The following is a 19,503-nucleotide window of genomic DNA, read 5'->3' as shown; positions in this document are numbered from 1 at the left end:
TTTTTTGGTCCTTTGCAGAAAAAGTTTGCATAGCCGGGCATGGTGACTCACGCCTGCAATCCCAGCACTTTGGGAGGCCGAGGCGGGCAGATCACGAGGTCAGGAGTTCAAGACCAGCCTGACCAACATAGTGAAACCCTGTCTCTACTAAAAATACAAAAAAATTAGCTGGGCGTGGTGGCGCGCACCTGTCATCCCAGTTATTCGGGGGCTGAGGCAGGAGAATCGCTTGAACCCAGTAGGCAGAGGTTGCAGTGAGCTGAGATCGTGCCACTCTACTTCATCCTGGGTGACAGAGTGAGATTCCGTCAAAACAAACAAACCAAACCAAACCAAACCAAACAAAAAAACCCAGAAAGTTTGCCGACCTCTGCAATAGAAACTAGGAAAACAGAAAAATGCTGCAGCAAGATGTTCAATACACGACCGAGTGTGCTACTGTTGGGAGTCGCCAACATCATCATCATTGTGACTATAATCAAGAATTAATTTCGAAGCCTATTTCCTGAAAAGCTTTGTTAAGCAAAAAAGTCCAACACGCAGTTGGAAATACAGACTGGAGGGAGGATGGAAATCAGAGCTCTCCTTCTCTCAGTTCCTCGGGGGTCCAGCTTTGCCCCTGCACTGCCTAGGAACCGCCTGGGGGTCACCAGATTTCACCATGGGCTGCAGCATCCGGAACTGTCACGGTGGCCTGGGCCGAAGGGCTGCAGCATCCGGGACTGTTACGGTGGCCTGGGCCGCGCGGAGGGGCTGCAGCATCCGGGACTGTTACGGTGGCCTGGGCCGCGCGGAGGGGCTGCAGCATCCGGGACTGTCACGGTGGCCTGGGCCGCGCGGAGGGGCTGCAGCATCCGGGACTGTTACGGTGGCCTGGGCCGCATCGAGGGGCTGCAGCATCCGGGACTGTTACGGTGGCCTGGGCCGCGCGGAGGCCCACAGTCCTGGGCACTTCTCCCCTTCAGTTGAAGGGTGCCATCATGGTCACTTCCTGTGTCCAGATGCTGGTGGGCTTCTCAGGCCTGATTGGCTTTCTCATGGGTTTCATCTGCTCCTTGGCCATTGCTCCAACTAACTCCCCAGTGGCCCTGCCCCTCTTCGATTCTGCAGGCAATAATGCCGGGATCCTTTGGGGGATTTCTGCCATGTTAAGTGCTCCCTGGCGAGGGAGTGCCATGTATGTTCTCTTTGGTGGAGAATCACCCAGAAAGAATAATGGAGGGCCTGGATATTGGTGAACTCTTGTGGTTTACAAAGACTTTCATGAATGTTATCAAACCTTAAAAAGCATCAAAGTTGTTACCTATAATTCATCATGACTGCTCATTATTATTATCCTATTTGTATTCACAATGAGGCGGAGGTTTCAGTGAGCAGAGATTGCGCCACTGCGCTCCGGCCTGGGCAACAAGAACAAAACTCCATCCCCCCCCCCCAAAAAAAAGAAAAGAAAGGAAAACAGATTCACAGGTGTTGGGAAAAGCTGAGTGTTGGGAGAAGCTGAGGCAGGTCTTGCATGTCTGACAATGTAAAAGAGTCTTGGAACATGTCCGGGGTCCAGGGTGTAAAACCCCTTGTAGCCTTTGGAACACCAAGCTCTGTGCTAAAGGGTGGAAGGCTACACAGACGCACCATAATCTAATCCCAGGGTCCCTGGTGGCTTGGATAGAATCCAGGGCTTGTGGCTCTAGAATGTGTCTAGACTTGCTGGCTCCTTGCTTTCCCAGGATCAATTGTATCTTGAGTTAAAAGAACCTGCTCTCCATTATCTCAAGTAGCAGAGCAAAAAATGCTAAACCATCACAGCTATAAATCATGTGCTTAATGCAACGTGCCCTTTCAACCTCCACATTCTCACCACCTGTTTCTTTGTTGTATTACCAATAAATAGCATGGGCTCCCAGAGCTCGGGGCCTTCACAGCTTCCACAATTGCGATGGCCCCTCCTCCCCAGGTTTGGGGAGAAGGGCGTGGGCCTCTGTAAGGGGCTATGATTTTGTCTTCCACATCTGGCCTTCTTTGCTTGTGGCGATTCCACAGGCAGAAATTCGATACTGGCCCTGGCAGAGTTCTTTGGTGGCTTTCTGAAGTGTAGCGGGGAGTTTCATTACCTCCGACCCAGCCCTGCATCTGAGCTCCAACCCCGAATATTCACGTGTGTCCCAACCAGCCCTGTCTGATGTCCTGAGGGCACCTTGCCCTCAGTGGCCTCTGTGAAGCTCAGCCCGTGCCCCCTTCCTGACTTCTTCTGCGATCCTTGTCTTACTGGGCCGACCTAGTCACCCACGTTATCTGTAGCTTCTTGCTGTTCCACACCCTCACTGGTGGGTTCTATTTTCTTAACACCCCCATTTCCTTCCTGTCCTCTTTTCTCCATTTCCTGGCCCATGGCTTCATCGTCACACTTGGACGTGCAGTGACCTCTTACATTCTGTCTTTCCAGGATCTTGCCCATGTCATTCTACCACCTGGCTACCCAAGGATCTTTCTAGAACCTAATTCTGATGAGATTAGTCTCTGCTTAAAATCTCTTCGTGGCTCTCCATTTTTTCACAGGAAAGCTCCATAAGGTCAGCAGGAATTCTTCAGGATGGAGTTTTCTAAGGTGACACAGAAATTATGGTGTCTAATCACATTGCTTTCCACATATCTCAGTGGACCTCTGCAGTTCCCAGCACAAGTCCTGTGAACTTTGGAACAATACAGACCCTCCCTGCTGCCCACACTCCACCTTGCATTTTCTTTTTTCTTCTATTATTATCAGTATTATTTTTGAGATGGAATTTCCCTCTGTCACCCAGGCTGGAGTGCAGTGGCACCATCCTGGCTCACTGCAACCTCCGCCTCCCAGATTCAAGCGATTCTCCTGCCTCAGCCTCCTGAGTAGCTGGGATTACAAGTGTCCACCACCACGCCTGGATGATTTTTGTATTTTTAGTAGAGATGGGGTTTCACCATGTTGTCCAGGCTGGTCTTGAACTCCTGACCTCAGGTGATCTGCCTGCCTCGGCCTCCCAAAGTGCTGGGATTACAGGCGTGAGCCACCGTGTCCCCCTTGCATTTTCTTATAGCTCCATCAGTGGTTCTGACAAGCAGCCTGGTGGCATCGTGTCTTTCTATTATCAGATCTGCCCACCTCTCTCCTCCTGCATGGCTCTGGCACACAGCTATAGTTGATATCTGTGAGCAAATAGCTGAGCCAGCATCTACCCCAAAAGCAGATTCTACATTCTGTGACACCAGGGACTCTTTGATACTTGTCCAAGGTTTCAAAGCCTTTAGCGCAGGCGAGGGGAACGTTTTCCGCAGGAGGACCACTGAACCACGCTGAAACATAGCTGGAGAGGAACAAATAAGTATAAAGCAGCAAATATTTTTTTTCCTGCTAAAGGGAGTGCATTTCATGCAGAACGTAAAACTATATTCAATATACAGAACAAACATTTATTTGATGTATTATCTCTAAAATAAGGCCCTTAAATGAGAGGAAAGAAAGATACATAGACACAGCAGGCTACGAATCAATTAGAAGGCTTAGATTAACCCTGAAAGAGGCACCTGTGCAAAGACCACTTTATTTATGGACTCACACCTCCCCCTCATGGCCTTTTAAGGTATTGCTTCGTGTTGCATCTTTGCAAGGATGAGCTCTGGCCACTTGGTTCTCCACGTGAGTGGGGGTACGTCAGGCCCAAGACCAGAGATCTCCTGCCACTTCTCTGGGGTACCATGGCTCCCTGCCCAAAAGTCAGTTCTGAGGCCAGAAGAGGCCCAGGGCTGCATGATAAGTGGAATTGGCGGGTGACTGCAATCTTGATGAGAGCATCCGCAGATCCAAACGGTGTTGGTTGATCCTCACAAATTGTTCTCATAGTTAATTGTTAGGATTGTAAACAAAGCAAAATGTTCTTTTGATGTGGTAAGAATGTTTTTTTTTTTTTAATTTGAGATGGAGTCTCACTTTTGCCTCCCATGTGGGAGTGCAGTGGCGCTATCTCGGCTCACTGCAATCCCTGCCCTCCGGTTGAAGCGATTCTCCTGCCTCAGCCTCCGAGTAGCTGGGAATACAGGCGTGTGCCACCACACCTAGTTAATTTTTGTATTTTTAGTAGAGATAGGATTTCACCATGTTGGCCAGGCTGGTCTCGAACTCCTGAGCTCAGGCAATATGCCTGCCTTGGCCTCCCAAAGTGCTGGGATTACAGGTGTGAGTCACCTTGCCCGGCTTAGAGTTGTTTTTTTTTTTTAATTTAATTGCCATAAAAGACATATAATATAAAATTTACCATCATAACTGTGTTAAAGTGTACAGCTCAGTACTGTCAAGTATTTTCACGTTGTACAACAGATCTCCAGAACTTTTTCATCTCACAAATTTGAAATTGTATTAGAATGTCTTTGCAGGGGTCCCCAACTCCCAGGCTGCAGAGCAGTACTGGTCTGTGGCCTGTTAGAAACTGGGCTGCACAGCAGAAGGTGAGCGATGGGTAAGCCAGCATGACCCCCTGAGCTCCGCCTCCTGTCAGATCAGCGGCAGCATTTGATTCTCATAGGAGCGTGAACCCTTTTGTGAACTGCACATGCAAGGGATCTAGGTTACGTGCTCCTTATGAGAATCTAATGCCTGATGATCTGAGGTGGAACAGTTTCATCCTGAAACCATCCCACACCCCAACCGGTCTGTGGAAAAATTGTCTTCCATGAAACCTGTCCCTGGTGCCAAAAAGGTTGGGGACCACTGTTTTAAATGCTGGGAGTAGACACAAATGGATGAGAAACAGATTCAAGAACTATCTAAATCATCTGCTGTGGCCGGGCACTGTGGCTTACACCTGTAATCCCAGCACTTTGGGAGGCTGAGGCAGGAGGATTGCTTGAGGCTGAGGCCAGGAGTTCAAGACCAGCATGGGACCTTATCTCTACGATTTTTGTTATCTCTACGATTTTTGTTTTTAATTAGCCAGGCATGGTGGCACATGCCTGTAGTCCCAGCTACTCAGGAGGCTTAGGCAGGAGGATCACTTGAGCACTGGAGGTAGAGGCTGCAGTGAGCCATGATCATGCCTCTGTACTCCAGCCTGGATGACAGAGTGAGACCTTGCCTCAAAAAAAAAAAAAAAAAAAGAAAAGAAAAATCATCCATTGACAATAGAGTCATGATAAGATATTCAAACAAGAACATTTACAAACAACCCTAACTTTGGAGAATGACACCAAGTGCCTCGAAGTCAGGAGTCTTATTTTTAAGACTTAGATTTTTTTAGAGCCACTGCATTCCAGCCTGGGCAACAGAGTGGGACTCCGTCTCAAAATAAATAAGTAAACAATAATAATAATAATGAAACGTTTTACAGAGGGAGCTTTAGAAATGCAAATCTCATTATGTCACTAACTTGCTTAAAACCCCTCTACTGAGGGTTTCTCTTATCTTTGGATTTTTTATTTTTAATACACATAACATAAAATTTACCATCTTAACCATGTCTGAGTGTACAGTTGGGAAGTGTTAAGTACATGTATATTGTTATGCAACCATCATCACCATATAGCTTGTAAACTCTTTTCATCTTGAAAAATTAGAACTCTGTCCCCATTAAACAACAACTTCCCATTTCTCCGTCCTCTGGCTTCTAGCAACCACCATTCTCCTTTTGATGAATGTGACTACTCTGGGTACCTCATATGAGTAGAACCATATAGGATTTGTCTTTTTGTGACTGGCTCATTTCACTCAGCATAATGTCTTCAAGGTTCATCCATGCTGTAATGTGTACCAGAATTTCCTTCCTTTTTCTAGGCCGAATAATATTCCATGGTAGAAGTATGCCATGTTTTGCTTATGCCTTCCCTTTGGATTTTATTCTGACACCTTCCCATGGCCCCCAAGGCCCTGCAGGACATCTCATCTCCTCCCTCTCTCCCTACGTCACTGGGCCCCAGGCACAGTGATTTTCCTTTTGCTCTCAAACCACCCAAGCTCCTCCCACCACAGAGTCTGCATTTGCTGTTTTCTCTCTAGAATTCTCTTCTACCAAATATTCATGTCTGTGACTCCTTCTCTTCCTTTGGGTCTCAGCCGAACTCTCACTTCCTGGGCAGGCCTTTTCTGACTGCCTTCCAAAGAGCCCCCCATCCCAGCCACCCCCTGCCCTGTGACTTCATTATGGAAGACCGATTGCTATCAGAAATTGTCTTCCTTCTTTATTAGCCTGGCTATTTGGTATCTGTCTCTTCTGAAGATAATAGTAACTCCATTGACAAAGTCACAGGCAACATGGATATGGAATAGATGTGGTGTAAATCAAGCACCCTGTCTGTGAACTCATAATGCTGTTTACAAAACCCAAGGGGCTGGGTGCAGTGGCTCATTCCTGTAATCGCAGCGCTTTGGGAGGCTGAGGTGGGCTGATCACGTGAGACCAGGAGTTCGAGACTAGCCTGGCCAACATGGTGAAATCCCATCTCTACTAAAAATACAAAAATTAGCCGGGCATGGTGGCATGTGACTGTAATCCCAGGTACTCAGGAGGCTGAGGCATGAGTATCCCTTGAACCTGGGTGGTAGAGGTTGCAGTGAGCCAAGATGGCACCCCTGCACTCCAGCCTGGGTGACAGATCAAGACTCTATCTCTGGAAGAGAAAAGAAAAGAAAAAAAAGAAACTCAGGGTACTAATTGCCAAGCTGGACACAGGAGACCTGGTGTTCTGCAAGCATGACTACCCTGTGGGCTTGGGCCCCTTGCTCCTCTCTTTGGGCTTTGATTTTCTCTTCTGTAAAATGAGAGGTTTGAACATGGCACCCTCCAGGTTTCCGTCCCGCTCTGGCCCTCTATGATATATTAAACATATGCATATCAGGTGTGTATGGCCACAGGCGTGTTGTGGTCAAGGTGCGGCTATAGGAGGTAAAATGAGCGAGATTCCTGTCTTTGGGGAATAGATCTTGTGGGGAAATAGAAACACATGATCTGAGTGGATAACAGCATGAGCCACCCGCAGAGATGTAGCATCATACAAGAGAACTTTACACCTCTCTCCCTTGCAAAAAACCTCTGCCCTTTATTGAGCACTGACTATGCTCAGTGCTTACCATCGTAAGCACTTCACCTACATGACATGACTTAGCCTTTTGAAGTAGGTGTTATTAATCCCCTATGGCTCACGTGGAGGCTGACATTCAGAGAGATTAGGTAATGTGCCCAAAGTCACAGAGCTAGTTAGAGGCGGAGCTGGGATCGCCTTTCAAACCTCCATTCTGAAGTGCTGGGCCACTCTCCCTTGGTGAGCGATCCCTCGCCTTGCTGTCCAGGCTTCCTAGGGGGGAAGCATCAGAGCCAGGACTTGAAGGCATGAGAGCAGACAGAAGTGATGAGGTGAGGGCACAGGCCGGGTGCCCAGCTCACACCTTCATCCTTTCCCAAGCCCCATTTGGGAGCAGAGGGAGTGGTATGGGATGAGGTGGTGCTGCTCCTGCAGTGGGCAGAGGCCTTGGGGGGCACCTGGCCTGGCTGGTGCTCCTCACTCTCTGTCCCTGGCTGCTGCAGGTGGGGAGCAGGACAGTGATTGTCACCGCAGGCTGTGTGCTGCTCCTGATGGGCGCATTTGGGAAGATCGGGGCTGCGTTTGCCACCATCCCCACCCCCGTGATCGGAGGCCTGTTCCTGGTCATGTTTGGGGTCATCACTGCCGTGGGGATCTCCAATCTGCAGGTGAGGCGAGCGAGGTACTCTTGGGAAGGCAGCAGCAGCGCCTCTCCTGAGAGGAGCCAGTGGGACTGAGATGGATGGGACTGAGATGGATGGGGCTGGGGCAGGGGAGGAGGAGAGGGAAGTCCTGGGTCCCAGAAACCACACTGGCCCCTAAATGGAGCAAAGAAACAGCCAGAAGCATCCAGAACTCTGCAAACCAGCAGGGAAGGTGCTGATGGCCCCGCCTGCCTCTAGGTCCTGTCTCCCGCAGTACGTGGACGTGAACTCGTCCAGGAGCCTCTTCGCCTTTGGCTTCTCCATCTACTGTGGGCTCACCATTCCCAGTCGGGTGAGCAAGAACCCCGAGATGCTCCAGACAGGTGACTGTTCCCTGCCCTCTGGACTGTCTCTGCTCCAGGGGCAGAGCCAGCGCGGCCCCGGTCCCCATGGATGTGTCGCTTTTGTCTCCACTCCGGGGGTTCTCCAGCTGGACCAGGTTGTTCAGATGCTGCTGACCACGGGCATGTTCGTCGGTGGATTTCTGGGTTTTCTTCTAGACAACACCATCCCCGGTAGGACTCACCTCGCCCCTGAGGTAGGGCAGGGTAGGGCAGGCCTGAGGTAGGGCAGGGGTAAACATGGGGCCGCTGGCTCTAAGGTGATGGGGCCGCTGGCTCTAAGGTTACAGGACCGGCTCTCTTCTCTAAAGAGGCAGAGGGTCCTGCTGGCCTCTCCATCCCCTCCCCCTCTGGGCCCGCTCCACCAGGCTGGTGTTCGGGAGCAGTAAGGGGCACCCCCCACTCCTTCTGCCCCTCCTCTACATCCCTGCCGCTCCAGCCTCATCCAGCTCAGGGAAATGTGGCCCAGTGTTGTCTACCCAAGCAGGAGGAAAGCTGAACACATAGCCAGCAGTCCTCTGTGGTGTCACCACACACTGCTGTCCCTTGCTCTGTCCACACATGTCCCTTGGCCCTGCCTTCCCATTGCTCTTCAGCCTCCCCTTCAGGAGTCGTGAGGTGGAGACTGAAGAGCCCTTCCAGGTAGGCAAGGGAGTACTGGGCCAAGGAGGCTAAGGCCAGGTGTGGCAGGACTGGACGTAGCCTGCTCAGACCCTAGACTACTTGTCTACCAGAGCAGACTGCAGGCTGCTGGGAAGTTGAGCTCACCATTGCTTTGGGCTTCTCCAGAATCTTCCATTGTTTCTGTAGGGGACTCCATCTGGATTTCTTTTTTTTTTTTTTTTTTTTTTTTTTGAGACAGGGTCTCACTCTGTCACCCAGGTTGGGGTGCAGTGATATGACCACAGCTCACTGCAGCCTCAGCCTCCTGGTCTCACTGACTAATTTTTGATGGACTCTGGGTCCTACTGGCAAGAAAAAAATATCCATGCCCTCCTTCAACACCTCCTCTCCCACCAAGAGCTCTCTCCTGGCTTGGCCAAACCCTCTCCTTGGGGAGAAAGACGGGGAGACATGTTGCTGTGGGGATGGGGGAAGGGGGAACATCTGCGATTGTTCCAGAAGCCCCTGCTAGAAGGGGCTCTTCTATACCGGCCATTCACCCATTGCTGCTTGGCATTGGGTGGCGGAGTCAGTCCCTGTAACCTACTTTCCAAGGCTTGATTTTCCGTCTCCCATCAGAATGGGCGGGAAGGGTGTGTGTGCTCGGAGAGGGGCAAGTGTGTGTATTCTTGTGCGTTAGCAGTGGGGGCCCACCAAGTGCAATGTCTGTAACTAAGCAGGTCTAAAAGCTACGCATCCCTGCTCTCAGGGAGGGAACACATCGGGAGTGCGGATCCCATGGAGACGGGTGTGTATGGGGAGGCAGGGCTGTGAAGGGCACAGATGCTCTCACCGTGGTCTCAGACTTCTTCCTTTCCCTCCCAGAGCTCCTTCAATAAAACCTTCAAATAGCCTTTCACGCTGAGTGACCTTGGGAATGGGAGGGGTCACCAGGTGGGGAGGAGGGGCTTATGACTTGGCTTTGGGATATGCTATGGGAGCATTTCTCCAGGTGGGAAAGTAAATCAGCGGGATTTCTTAAGGGAGGCGTCCTGAGACTGTGAGCCAGAGTTGGGAATGCACAGTGAGATCCACATGACGCCAGATTCCCTTCAGTTCTGCAGGGTGGTGGTAACAGGAGCCAACGGGGAGGAATTGACAGGGAAGAGGGAGATGACTTTGGCATGTGCAGTTTCAAGCACACACATGCAGGGATGTTTATTCCGACCCGCTGTGTTGGGTGATGGGTTCAGAGTGGCCAACCCTGAAGACCAGTCCTGGGGTGCATTGGACCAATGCCCTGATGTCCCCACCACTGACTGTCAGGCACCTCAGTGAGAAGGGCAGACGTTTCTTGTCTCCTGGAACAATTCTAGTCACTGTCCCTCCAGAGACAGTGGACCCAGGAGGAAGGAGGAATGTCACTGAGCATGAGGAATTTCAGTCTTTAAGGGGGTGGGGAAGTGATGTAGGGGAAGGAGTGTGATACAGATGAATTCTAGAATATGATGGAGCAGAGTGATAATACTTCTAAGAACAATCCTGAATGATACCCAGTGAGTGAATTTGCCCAGCCAGTCCTAGATCCTGGAATATTATAGGAGTAGTTGTGCCTGTGTGCTTGGGAGTTGAATGAGAAGTAAATAAAAGGAAACAGGAGCATGACAGATAATATCCCCAAAGATGATCCAGGCTGAAAATACCTTTAAAAACTTTGACTCACAGATGAATCCTAAAGGGAAGGGAGGATCTTGCAGGTTCTTGAAGCCTGGCATCCCTGTGACCTGGCAGGCTCTTGTAGAGTGCTGTGCCTGTGGCACCCCCAGCTCTCCCCCAGCACAGCCATCGGAAGATGGTCACAGCCTCTAAATTCTCTGCTGAGCCACACAAGAGATCTCTGCGTAATTAGTCAGGGTCCTTTTGGCTGCAAATGAGAAAAGTTTAACTAAAAAAATGGGAAGTGGGTGGGATTTATTGGTTCTTGCAGCTGGGAAGGAAGGAAACTGGGAGAGCTAGAAGAACTAGGGCCTGAAGGATGAGAACCTAGGCTTCTCTCCTCTCTGTCTCTCTACGCCTCCCTTTGCTGCTTCTCCTTGTTTGCTGACCTCATCCTCTCCTGCTGCAGCTGAGGATGATGCCCTCCTAGCCTTCCACTGTCATTGCAAAGGCAAAAGAAAAACACAGCCTTCCATTGACTCTACCAGAAACATCCCAGGGAGGACAATGGTAGATCAGAGTATTCTATGCAAAGATGTTTTGTAAGTGCCGGGCTTGAAGACTTTATCTTTCTTCTCCCTGTCATCATTTCCTATGGCTGCTATAACAAATTACCACAAACTGCATGTCTTGAAAGAATACAAATGTATACATTCCTGGAAGAAATGCAGCTCAGAGGTCTAAAGTGAGTCTTACAGGGACACCAAGGTTTGGGCAGGGTTGCTTCCTCCTGGAGGTTGTAGGGGACAATCCATTTCCCAGACTTTTCCAGTGTCTAGAGTCTAGAAGGGGCCCGCATTCCTTGGCTTGTGGCCCCTTCCCCGTCTTAAAAGCACAGTACTCCCACCTCTGCTTCCCTTGTCCCATCTTCTGTTTCCTTTGACCTGTGTGCCTCTCTTTTATAAGGACACTTTGATTACATTTGGAACCCACACAGTTAATTTAGGATAATCCCCCCATCTCAAGATCCTTAATGTAGTTATTAATATATCTGCAAAAGTCCCTTTGCCATAGAAGGGACTTTTGCCATAGAAGGTGACATTCACAGGTTTTGGTGTTTAGGACATAAATATCTCTGGGGGCCATTATTCAGCCTACTACAGTCCTTAATTAAAAATCTTATATAGGGCAAGACACTGTGGCTCATGCCTGTAATCCCAGCACTTTGGGAAGCCATGGCAGGAAGATTTCTTGAGCTCAGGAGTTGGAGAGAAGTCCTGCTAACCTAGCAAGACCTCATCTCTACAAAGAATTCAAAAATTAGCTGGGCATAGTGGTGTGTACTTGTAATCCCAGCTACTCAGGACACTGAGGTGGGAGGATCTCTTGAGCCCGGGAGGTCAAGGCTGCAGTGAGCCATGGTCACACCACCGCAGTCCAGCCTGGGTGACAGAGCAAGACCTTACCTCAAAAATAAAAATAAAAATAAAAAATCCTATACAGTAGCCTCCCCTTATCCTTGGTTTCTTATTCCCTGGTTTAAGTTACCTACAGTCAACTGAGATACAAAAATATTAAATAGAAAATGCCAGAAATAAATAATACGTAAGTTTTAAATTGAGTAGCCTGATGAAATCTCTCACCATCCTGTTCTTTCCCACCCAAGACTCGAATCATTCCTTGGTCTAGCATCTCCACGCTGTGGAGGATACCCGCCCCCTTAGCTGTCTTGGTGATCAGATTGACTGTCGAGGCATTGCAGTGCTTGTCCTCAGGTAACCCTTACTTGAAAATATTATGATATTGTTATAATTGTTGCATTTTATTGTTAGGTATTTTGTTATTAGGGATGCCTAATTCATAAACTTTGTTATAGGTATGTATGTATAGGAAAAAACATAGTCTATATAGGGGTTTGGTACTATCCTTGATTTCAGGCATCTGCTGGGGGTCTCGGAATATAGTCCCCAAGGATAAGGGGGAACTACTGTATTGGTTACAGTCTTAGTCTATTTGGGCTGCTATAACAAAGTACACTAAAGACTGAGTGGCTTAACAGAAATTTATTTCTTATGGTTCTGGAGGCTGTGAAGTCCAAGATCAAGGAAGGCACTTGAGAAATCTGGTGAGAGTCTACTTCCTCACAGATTGCCACCTTCTCATTGTAACCTCACAAGGTGAGGGGGAGGAGGATCACTCTGGGGCCTTGATTGTAAGAGCACTAATTCCATTCACATGGGCTCTGCCCATGACCTAATCACCTCTCAAAGACCCCCACCTCCTAATACCATCACAGATAGGATTTTAACATACACATTTTGTGTGGACACAAATATTCAGATCATAGCATTTCCTTTATAGTATGGCAGCTCTTCCTTAAGAAAACAAGCCTGAAGAGTTTCTACACTTTGGGAAATCGATGGGCACAGAAATCAAAGCCTGGTTACGTGGTCACTTTCATACTTTTATTCATTTACTATTTTTTTAAATAGACAGATGGGGTCTTGCTATGTTGCCTAGGCTGGTCTCCAACTCCTGGGATCAAGCTACGTTCCTTCCCCTCCTAAAGTGTTGGGATTATAGGCATGAGCCACCATGCCTAGCCCTCAAAAAAAAATTTTTTTTAAATTTTAACTTCACGTTTTTAAACACACTGCCCAGAGTCCACAGTATTCTTGCTTTTATGGAAGATATCTTCCTTATGTATACTCTTAGTTGATGAAAAGTCATATTTTTTTTTCACCGCTTGCTAGTGAAGTTTCTAAACAAATTCTGCTCTTTCAAAGCAGTTTTTCTTTCCTGTTTTATGTTGATTACATAATGTATCCAATTTATTCTTAGGAGACATTTTGCAGTCTTAGCTTATGAAAAAATTGACAATCATTTTTATGTAATCTGTGATAAGCCATTCCTCTACACATTTTTCTTTTTGTTATATAGTTAGATAACATACTTATGTGAAATGTAACCTTTGTAAAACTCTACTGGAAGCTGACTAACAAAACTAGTACTTCAGGATAGTGAGGAATGGGGAAGAACTTTAATTCCAGATCCTACAGGACATCTCTACTGTGCTTTTGCTTTGAACCTCACACCATTGGATTTTCTACCTATGCACCTTTTTGTTGTTGGCATCTACAGACCAACCCTCCTTCTCTGAGGTTGTTAGTGTGTTGGTCACTGTTCCTGTCTCCAAAATTCCTCTCTTCATAGTTGGAGACTTCATATCCACAGAGTTCATCCTTCCCACACCTTGGCCTCTAGTTCCTTGAGCTCCATGATCTGGCCCTTTTGATAGCGGCAAGAGGCAGACAAATTCCTAGACAGACAGGGGCAGGTCCCTGGTGAAGCCTGACCTTCAAACCAAAGACAGCTTAAAGCCTGAAAACCAGGCCTCCAGTTCCAGGTAGAGTCTATGAGCCAGAGTGAGAACTTCCTTGTTTAAGCCTGAAAACTGGGCTGCCAGTTCCAGGTGGAGTCCAAACCTGGAGTGAGAACTTCCTTGTTGCTTTTTTTTTTTTCCTTGAGACAGAATCTTGCTCTGTAGTCCAGTCTGGAGTGCAGTGGTGTGATCTCGGCTCACTGCAACCTCCACCTCCTGGATTCAAGCAATTCTCCCCTCAGCCTCCCAAGTAGCTGGGACTATAGGTGCATGCCACCACACCTGGCTAATTTTTGTATTTTTAGTAGAGACAGCTATGTCACTATGTTGACCAGGCTGGTCTCAAACTCCTGACCTCAGGTGATCCACCTGCCTTGGCCTCCCAAAGTGCTGGGATTACAGGCATGAGCCATCATGCCTAGCCCCTCCTTACCTTTTAGCCAATCCAATGGTGCTTTTTCCAGGCCCGCCTATACACCAATCAGCACACATTCCCCCATTCTGAGCCAATAAAAACCCCAGACTCAGCCACACATTGGGACTACCTGCCTTTGGGTAGGGTCTACCCACTTTTGGTCCTCTCTCCTGTCAAGAGCTATGCTGTCACTCAATAAAACTCTTCTCTGTCTTGCTCACTCTCTGGTTGTCCGCATAACCTTATTTTTCTTGGACGCAGAACAAGAACCCAGAGCCCACCAAAGGACCGGTGTGAAAGGAGCTGTAGCACTGTATCCGTCCCATCCTCCACTGGCACCGGATGGCTGCCCCACATGACAGGAAGTGTTGGTGTGGCCAGACCAGCAGCCCAGGAGCCATGGGCTAGTGTGGGGCATTGGGACCGAATGAGCGGTAACATGAACAAGCTGAAACATGTTCCTGGCCACCTGGCCAAGCTGTGGGCAGTGACACACTCTTATTTGCCAGACTACAAGAGAAGAGCTGTGACCCTTCTGGGAGCCCATACCTCAGGGCTCCCCAAGCCAGAGTTGTGACATGCTGTAACACCCTCTTGCAGCTCCATGGTTGCTAGTGTCTTTGAGTTTTCAGGCACCCTGGTGTTCCTCTCGTTGGGATGCCAGTGCACAAGGTGGAAGCCACTTGAGGCATACCTGGTCCAGCCACAGCCTCACATGGTTCCGACACCTGGGGCTGCCTGCTCCTCTGCAGCAGCTGGTGCACCTGGCTCTGTGGTGTGGCTGAACCCTGTGCTTGCTCACACACCTCCCACTACTCCACGCCTGGCTCACCCATGGCAGGAATGGGATCTGGGCCAGTAGTGCAAGCTGAGGACAGCCTGCTGGGCTGAGTAGGCAGAGCCAGCCCAGCAGTTGTGAGCAAAACTTGGTCAGAGGTGCCACTGGTCACAGAAGTTTCTGGCTGGTGAAGTGGCACCGAAAGAATCCTGTGTGACTTTGCTCATCTCAGTTACTCATTCTGTGGCCACATCTCAGACTAGCCTTTGGGATTCCCAGTAGCTGTGCCTGCAATCCTTAATTTCCAGCAGTTGTCTGACCACCACCTCCTATTTTTCCAGCTCACTGCTTCTAGTCCCTCAAGTCTAATAACTCTTTAATCGGCCAGGATCTGAATTTACCATCCTCCCACCTTCTGCTGGTCCCCTCTTCCCTCCTTGAGCAACCTCAGGAGTTGCTCACAGTTGCCACAGTCAGTTATCACACACAGTTATGACTCACAGTTGCCACAGTCAGTCATAATAACTACCTTCTCGCATTTGTAATGCCCTTAGTCTGCTCTCTTCTTTACACTCTCTTGGCAAAACCTTAACACTGATGAGAGAAAATTCTTCACTCTGCACCTGCACTCATGCAGTTGAACATCTCTGGAGAAAACATACAGTTGAACTGAGTGGTTTTAGATTCAGACGCTGAACTTCACATGGCCCTCAGTGCTGCCTGGCAGGAAGGAAACCTTTCCCAAGCACACTGCTCTCTCTTCTCAAACTCTTTCCAGCTCTGTCTTCTTTTTTTTTTTTTTGAGACTGAGTCTCACTGTCACTCAGGCTGGAGTGTAGTAGTGCGATTACAGATCACTGCAGCCTTGACCTCTGGGCTCAAGGGATCCTCCTGCCTCAGCCTCCCGTGTAGCTGGGGCTACAGGCATGTGCCACCACACTCGGCTAATTTTTAAAAAAATACTTTGTGGAGACAGAGTCTCATCATGTTGCCCAGGCTGGTCTTGAACTGCTGGGCTCGAGCAATCTTCCGGCCTTGGCTTCCCAAAGTGCTAGGGTTACAGACATAAGCCACCATACCCAGCCTCAGCTTCTTATTTCAGAGAAATCTGTAAAGGAGCAATCAGATGAGAAACTGTGCAAACACCTGCATGTCTCCACTCCCAGCTATGGTGCCCCTTGGCTCTCCCTCCTGTTGGGTGAATGAGCTGCCTGGCTCCTCCCTGAAGCTGGTTCCTCCCCTTGTGCTCCAGAGCCCATTCCCTGATTCCTACTCAAGGGTTTCACTGCGACAACTCTCCTATCTTGCATCAAGTTTTCTCTTTCTTTCAGTAACACATGTCAGCATACACACCTGCTGTTACTTCTGCTATCTTGAAAAAAGATTTTTGTGAGTGTGTGGCATGGTAGGCTTAATGTAACAGGGTCCCGCCCATCTAACATGCTGTAATAAATTTGCTGGGAGCTGAGGACCTGCGCTTAGCTGCTCCAGGAGTCCTGGATGCCTCTCCCACCAGTGAAGAGCAGGCCCATCCTCCTTCCTTATACTACTGCTTCTCTACCCACAGAAGTCCTTCACATCCTGTCTGATTCTGCCCTTTGTTCCTTTTCCTTTGGTTGACAGCTCCAGGACTTCAGAATGTTCCCTGTGTTCTCACCAAACAGCTGCCAGGCAGCCGGGCTCAGTTTTCCAAGTGGGTTTTCCTGTACTTTATTTTCGTATCGTGCTGTCCCCAGGCAGCCAAAGCAGGATGAACAGCAGGAGAAGAGAGCCAGGCCCTCTCCTGAAACAGCCTCCCGGTCTTCCCTCAGCTGTACTTTTTTTTTTTTTGTCAGAACACGTGGTTTCAGAGCTTCAGGGACAAGGCAGCTTTGTGAGAAGCATATGCAAGAAGGGACAGATTTCTGACATTTCCATAAAAGCACAAAGGCTTGTTTTGTTCAGAATCAAGGTTGGAGAAGTAGCTGGTGGGTAAGAAGTAATTGATGTGATGGGCATGGGGTAATTAGCTCGATTCAATTAACATGAGGTGGAACTGAGTTACCCAAGCTAGATGTCAGCTCAGCCCAGCCACCACCCGCCCACACCATCTGTGCTCAATAAGCACTTATCTGTTGGAGCTTTTTCTGCACATTCCAAGGTCGCTATCAGAATCTGAATCCCCCGTTCTGATAATGCGGTGCCTAGAGCCATGGCCTCGCAGCTTCCCTCCTTCACCTCCAATCTTGCTTCTTCCCACCTCCACTTGACCTCCCATGATCCCCCTCCCAGCCATCACCTAGAGGTGATGCACGTGACTGACAGAGTGAACTCCAAGGGCTGGCTTCACATTCCTACATCCTAATTCTTTAGCAGCAGAGCTTTTTTGTTACTTTAAACAACAAAATTGCTCCCCATTCATTAACTTATTGGGTATAAAAAGACAGAGTTAGAGGTGAGGTGATCTGAGAGTCTTCTATTAAATGGTTTGGGGCTTCAGTTAAATCATTGTTTCTTCATCTGTCAAATGGAAATAATAACAGAGGCCCAACCTCCATAGGGAGCTGTTATAACAACAACAACATAAAAATCCCCCAGGGGTACCCATGATGTTGGTTTCATGTGTCAAGCTGGCCAAGCTACGGTATCCAGTTATCTAATCAGGCACTTCTTTAGGGGGTGTTGTGAAGGCATTTTATAGATATGGTTAACAAACCAGTCTGCTTTAAATTAAGAAGATTGCCCTTGCTGATGTGATTGGGGCTCAACATCAATTAGCTGAAGGCCATAAGAACAGAACTGAGGTTTCTGGGAGGAGACGTTTTTTCAAGACTGCACTGCCAAGTCCAGCCTGAGTTTCCAGCCTCCTGGAAGCCCTACAGATTTCAGATGTGCAGTCCCCATAAACAGATAAACCAATTGCTTAAAATAAATCTCGATGTCTCTATATCCTATTGGTGCTGTTTTTCTGCAGAACTCCGACTGCCACAGTACTGACTGATAGATATGGTAAGATACCTTCCTGATACAAGTCCTTGATGGGGAGGAAGGGAGATTGCGAACCACGTGAAGGTAGTTTTATGCAATAACTCCACCCCAGGCTATGCCAATACCCAAGGCTGCAGGAGAGAAGCAGAGTGCTGTTGGGCTCACAACCCAGCACAAGGTTGTGGGGGGAAAGGACACCTCCACATCCTGCTGAGGTCCTCTCTGACCAGGGGCTGCTGGCAGGTACGGCTCGAGGAATGAAGTCGCAGCCTTGGACTAAATAGGATCAGGGTGGAGCTTGGTACAAAGAGGGAGGGGCTGGCTAGCACTGGCATATGTTGCTTGAGGGCCTACTATGTGCAGGCCCCTCTGTAAAGCTGTATTTCTTCTTTCCCACACAGCTGGCTTGGTGAGCCTCTGGGGGTGGCCAACCTGAGCTCTTGCATTCCTGTCTTTCCAGCAGGAGTTCAGGCTGCCCCTGAGCACAAAGGCCCTTCCTGCCCAGCTCCTAAAGAGCCTCCCTCTGCCCACTGGGTGCGGCGATTTGTAAGCTGTGAAGGGCTGGCGAAGCTCCTATCCCTGTACACCCCGGGGGAAGTCCTTGAGTGTGGGCTCATGCATCTCAGGACTGCTTTGGAGTCACACAGGGCTGGGTCTGGGTCCTAAGACTTAGCCTGCATTTCAGGCTCGCTAGGAGATAACACAGTCCAAGCCTTTGGGAGGGCCTCAGTGGAGGGGAGGAGCTGCTATGATGCCTTGAAAACTGTAAAGAGCCATGCAAGCCCATTCTCCCTGCACACCCTGCATTAGTCTAGGTTCTCCAGAGAAGTAGAACCAGTAAGATATGTATGTATGTGGATACAGAGAAAGAGAGAAGTGAAATATTTATTTTAAGGAAGGGACCCATGCAGTTGTGGAGGTGCAAGTCTAAAATCTGCAAGGCGGGCTGGCAGGCTGGGAAGAGCCGCAGTTCAAGTCCAAAGTCGGACTGCTGGCAGGATTCCCTCTTTCTCCCGGGAGGTCGGTCTCTTTCGATTCAGGCCTTCAACCTATAGGAAGCATTCTGAGGATCATCTGCTTTACTGGAAGTCTCCCGACTTAAATGTCAATTTCATTAACAATACCTTCACAGAAACATCTAAAATAACGTTTGACCAAATTCCTGGGTATCACAGACTAGCCAGGTTGACACATAAAATTCACCCTCACCCCCAGTGTCCAAGCCCAGGTACATGTATGCACCCTTTGCCCAGAAGCCTCACCAGAAAGCCCTCAGAACCCCGGGACCTCACTGTAGGTCCTGTTCAGGTGACTTTATTACCAGGAGCAGCAGATGAATCTGGTTCCACCCAGCTGTCCTGTGGCACAGGGTTGAGGTCAGCACTGCCCCTGGCTCTCGGAGTGTGCAGGATGAGCAGGTGGGCTCTGGAACTCTCTAGAACCCATCAGGGCAATGCCCTGTGCCCAGGACATGCTGAAAGTACCTGGCATTATATCACCTCCAAGGACAGATCCTGCCTGTCCTCTTTGAAAGGCCCATGGCCTGGGCCCCAGCTGTACTTTGTACCCCCTTAATAGGAGGACAATAGCAGCAGTCCAGCCCTTTGTGCCAAACA

The 19,503-nt window shown here is 48.9% G+C and overlaps 1 pseudogene; it reads left to right on the top strand.

The window, feature by feature from the left end:
- Positions 1-8,475, top strand: part of LOC105740736 — a 41,733-nt pseudogene extending 33,258 nt beyond the window's left edge.
- Positions 8,476-19,503: the final 11,028 nt, after the last annotated feature.

This window comes from Nomascus leucogenys, chromosome 13 (genome assembly GCF_006542625.1).
Source record: "Nomascus leucogenys isolate Asia chromosome 13, Asia_NLE_v1, whole genome shotgun sequence".
NCBI classification, from domain to species: Eukaryota; Metazoa; Chordata; class Mammalia; order Primates; family Hylobatidae; genus Nomascus; species Nomascus leucogenys.
Note: the sequence above shows the minus strand (reverse complement) of the source record. Positions and strands in the feature narration are given on the sequence as shown.